Source organism: Gossypium raimondii, chromosome 11 (assembly GCF_025698545.1).
Source record: "Gossypium raimondii isolate GPD5lz chromosome 11, ASM2569854v1, whole genome shotgun sequence".
Lineage (NCBI taxonomy): Eukaryota > Viridiplantae > Streptophyta > Magnoliopsida > Malvales > Malvaceae > Gossypium > Gossypium raimondii.
The window spans coordinates 7,339,803-7,345,031 of record NC_068575.1 but is presented as its reverse complement, the minus strand read 5'-3'; the positions used below and the strand labels follow the sequence as shown (position 1 = coordinate 7,345,031).

The 5,229-nt window shown below is 34.9% G+C and overlaps 1 non-coding gene across 1 annotated transcript; it reads left to right on the top strand.

Moving 5' to 3' along the window:
• Nucleotides 1–3,236: 3,236 nt before the first annotated feature.
• On the top strand, nt 3,237–3,310 carry TRNAT-AGU (transfer RNA threonine (anticodon AGU)). The gene has a single exon. It is a non-coding gene; the product is annotated as a tRNA-Thr (tRNA).
• The last annotated feature ends 1,919 nt before the right edge of the window (nt 3,311–5,229 follow it).

Genomic DNA, 5,229 nt, shown 5'->3' with positions numbered 1-5,229 from the left:
TATCCTGACCTTCGAGACATAGCTCCTGTCAATGTTCTTGAAAAGGCTCTCATCTGCAGCCATGTGGTGTGAGCAGCCACTATCCACAAGCCAACTGCTCTTGCTGTTAGCTGCAAAACATGAAGCTGTAAATACATGCTCCTCCTGAGCTTGGGCATCCTCGGCAGACTTGGCTTGTACTGGCTGTGCTTGTTCCTTCTCATGACTTCTGATTTTCTCATGATGGCCATACTTCTTACTGACTTTTACCTTTGTATGTCCAGTGCAGTCCAACAATACTTCTCCAAATGATTAGTCTTCTTGCGGTGAGCATGGTGGAAACCTCCTTCGCAAGCATCTTTCTTTGATCTTTCCTCTTTTCAAACCAAGGCTTTAGCTTTTCGACTTGAGTGGAGCCTTTTCGACCTTTGCTTGAAAAGCACCTTCAGGACTCTCCTCCTGCCTACTTGCTCTTCTCTGCTCAAGTGCATAGAGTGAGTTAACCAACTCGGACAAAGAAATGGTTGTGAGATCTCTCGAGTCCTCCAATGAGGAGATTTTTGACTCAAACCTTTCAGGTAAGGTGGTAATAACCTTCTCAACAACCCTGCTGTCACTGAAATCTTCTCCAAGGAGTCTAATATTATTGGTAGTAGCCATAATCCCATCAGAATATTGCTTGATAGTTTTTGACTCCTTCATCTTCAAATTTTCAAACTCCCTTCTAAGGTTGATGACTTGTTGCTGCCTAGTCTTGTCTGATCCCATGAACTCCTCTTTTAGCTTGTCCCAAGCTTGTTTGGGTGAGTCACGAGCCATGATGCGAGTAAAATCACATCGACACTCCATTCGTAGGCGTGCCATGGCTTTATGCTTCTTGGCTCGCTCCTCACCATGTTGCCCGATCGAGCAATGGTTGGATTTGCTCTCAGTGGTGGTGGCTCGACATCATTTTCAACTGCACTCCACAGATCAAGTGCTTGGAGGTAAGTTTTCATTTTAACTACCAAAATGTGGTAGTTTTCTCCAGCAAAAACTAGTGGTGGAGGAGGTGCAAAGCTCATGTTGCTGAAACTAGTTTGACAAACACGATTTTTAAGTTTATTTTGAAACAAAAAAACTTAAACAACAGAGGTCCTCAAAGACAAGAAGCTCTGATTACCATTTGTTGGAACAATGGCAGCAGCAAAAAGAAACAGAACAAGACAGAGAACAAAGGAGGAAGAAACAAAACAATTTACTTGCTCACAAGCGTGCGGCAAGGGAGCTAATGGTGATAGCTCATTCACTCATTCATCAACTAGAAAAACAACATATATATAGTCAAATACATCACCAAATACAACCTACTACCACTAGTTTTACTTTGAAACAAGTAAAACTTAACTTACCACAAGTCGATTATGTCAATCAGCACCTAAAACATCAAAACAACACCAACTTAGTTCATTTTCAACTAAGTAGCTTAACAAAGAAACTAAAGAGAAAACCTTGTTTATTAAAGAAGTATACGTCTTCTGACATGTCATCAAGTCGCATGCACTTCAAAGCAACGACATGGTTGGCCAATTTCAGCAGTTTCTCCGCCTCAAGACTGTTTTCAAGCCCTTGAAGCAAGCTGTAACTATCCTTGGATCGGGGAAGTGAGAAGATCAAACAACGACTTGATGTAACCTTGACTTACAAGGAACACGAAATATGTGACATGCCGGATGAGGTAGTTTATCATTCATAATCGCCAAGATATGATTCCCTTACTAGGAAATTGTTTTCATACTTGATCTGATCATGAGTCCCACCAGATGTAGCATTTCTCATGGCCCATGCAGCTTCTTTCTTAATATCAAATTCAGCATTTTAAAGTAAATGAATGAAAGGAGCAATAATATTAGCTTCAGTGACAGTCTGTAAAATTCATACCATTACACATATTTTCATTGTATAAGTCAATGTAAACATTAACATTAGGTTAGAAATTGATAAAATTACCAGGTGAAATATCAAGGCCCAAAAACGAACAACAAAAAAAGATGCAAGTCCAACTGCTACCTATACCTGCTCCTTATTTTCTGCTATGATATTTGAGATTGTCCAATAAGTTTTCTTCTTGATGCTATTTTCAAAAATAAAAAAAATGGTTGAAGGTTTAAAAGCCATTGCAATGCTTGATGATCTATGATACATTGTGTAGAAAAAAGATGATCTTTAACAATCTTCACTCCATTTTACAAATTAAGAGGGGCCCGTAAATGTGGTTTTGGTGAGAAAACTAGTTATTCATAGAAGCAAAGAAGATAAATGGGCAAAGAAAGCTCCATACTTTAGTAAGGTCATTTAAAAAAGGGAAAAAACTAAGTGTCTAATACCTGGGTTTGCATATCATCTCCTCTAACAATATTTTCAACTATTCGAAGAGTAAGAATTATCAACGAAGTTGATGGTTGTCTATGAAAGCCAGAGAATTTATTTTGGTCAGGAACGTTGGAAGTGCCTTACAATGCATGGTTTAATACATGATTCGACAAACAACCCACCATCTTAATCAGATTTCAAAGATAAATGAAAATGATTTTTCATTGTAAAACAATAGTGTTGAACATGAAAAAACCTAGCTAATTCATGTCAAACAAACAACACGGAAACAAGGAGGAATGGTGATGTGTGCTTTGTCATGGTAGTCCTCTTATCCTCAAGGAGATAATCTTTTGGTATGCGAGCGTGGCTTTTCATGACAATTTTTGTTTTGACCCGTGGTGTGAGCTGATTACTTGACATGTCTAGAGTCAACAATTACCATGGTCGGCATACTAATGTAGGAATTTTGAATTTCTCCATACACATCCCACTTTAAAAAGTTGAAGTTACCTACTGTCTTTTCTCTTTATATATATATTTAAAGGTTTTGGAGAAAAAGGAGGGGGAAGTGAGGGAAAATAAGTTCTTTGACTAGGGTTTCTAGTCTAGGGAAAAGATACTCCAAAATATGTATAGAGAACTTATGATGAAATCTTTTCCTTGAAGCTAAGAGCTGAATTCTTTTGATTAGAGGAAGAAGATGCATTGTTTGAGGGTTGCCATATGAGGAGTTGATTCACTTGTATTTGACAAAGAAGATGATATAAAAATCTATTTTTTTTGTTATGACTTGTAATAGATGAGACGTTGGCATTCTACCTAATTTTCCGCTCAGAATTTGGTACGGTAAGCCTGACATTAGATGGTAATACCAACTTTTGTTGAACTTCCGGAAGCCAGCAGCTTTCGTAGCTCAGTTGGTTAGAGCACTCGTTTAGTAAGCGGGAGGTCTTGAGTTCGACTCTCAACGAAAGCAAGAATTTGAGAGCCTTTTTCCCCCCAATCTGATCATCTAACGGTCTTATACAATGCCCCATTTGAATTGAACAGATCATATAAAACCTTTTAGTATATGATTCATTGTTTCAAAGTTTTGCAGCTAGTGATGGAAACGCTGCATATAAAAAGCCTTCAAGCACGTCGGCATGAACTTGATTGAAGATTTATCACCTTTGCTTCCTCCCTCAATTCCATTCTTAATGTTCCATGAAACAAGGACATATCGGAAACATCCTCGTAGTCGAGATACGGAGAGGATATGTCGGGACACGGTAAACATGTATTATATATAATTGAAGAGACAGAGAGAGATGACCGTGAATATATGTGTATCCATTTATTAAACGTTTTTATCCTTACCTAAAATTTGAATAGATGACGTCATGTAGTTCATTGTTAGTTTATAGATTTATGGTCTAATTCTAAATTTCATACTTTTATTTTACAAAATTTTTATTAAAATTTGGTCATTGTCCTTCTGAGAAAATTGACAAATTAGTCCAATTGAATAATATTGTTAAACCTTACCATTAAATCGTTAACATGTTAATCGACTATTTAATAATTTATATACAAAAATTAGCAACAATCAGTAGCTCAACAAATTATTTACAAAAATAGTGGTTTAAGTTCATGTGTTTATTGATAATTGGATTACTTTCTAATAAATTAAAGTAGAGGACTAACTTCTTAATCTTTAAAAAGTTGAGGGATGGAAACTCATAATTAAACTATAGACTTATACACTTAGTTTTATATTACTGAATGCTTCAAACATAGGTACCCTGGATTAACCAAATTGGTTCTAATTTTGGTATGAAAGCAATTACAAATTAGGATATAAGTTATTCTAAGAATTGTTTTCAACAAGAAGTTATGTTAATGCAATGTTTGAGCAGGCAAGGATTTGAAGCGGAGAAGAGCTGTTAAGGTGTGTAGAAGAGAAAGAAAAACAAGCTAAGGGGTGTTGAAGTTGACACTCTGATCACTCTTCAATGCTTAAGTTAAACTCTAATTGTGGTTTAAATGTATACTTGAAACTTTAATTTTGATTTAATCATACACGTTTAAAGAAATAAATACATCAATTGTGTTAATAATTTACAAGAATTGGATCAAATCAAAATTTCATGTACAAAATTACACAAAATCAAAGTTCATGTATATAATTGCACGTTAAACCATAGTTCATGTATAGTTTTGGGATTTATCCCTAAAAATAAAAACCTTTTAAACAAGTAAAAATATTATCATTTTTCAAACACAATAAAAAATAAAGGGGATGAAGTTGGAAAAGGTTGAAATGGTGATTTACTTAGTAGATCTACAGTCACAAGAAAAAGACGAGATGATTTAATGACTAAAAGAAAGGAGAGTGTAATGACTTGGTTTCTAGTGGTGTCAAAAAATATGTTTTTGGGATCCTGTTTTCATAAACTGAGCTCGTAATTATTAAATAAAATATTTACGAAGTTATTATATAGGTGAATTAAATTTTGGATAAGTAATTTAGTCGAATTAGTGATTTGTAAGGTTTAGGGACTAAATTATAAAACTTAATCGCTATATATTTTTAATTAGAAAATAAATTGAGGACTTAAATTGTAATTAATCAAAGGTTTAAAATAACAATTAGACCATGTCAATTATATGCTAGTGGTCAGTTGATTAAAGGGCTTGTAGTTTAATTGATTTAAAGTTTAAATGATTAAAACATATTTTAATTAGCAAAAAAACTAAGGGAGTTGAAGCTCTCGACCATTATTGGTATGTGCAAATTAGTCCATTTCTTGTAATTTTTATGTTTTTTAGGTCATGGAAGCTTGATTTAGCTAGCCCATGTGCCAATTTATAAATTTATTAAAGTTTCCAAAGATGCCATTGTTGGGTCCTTGA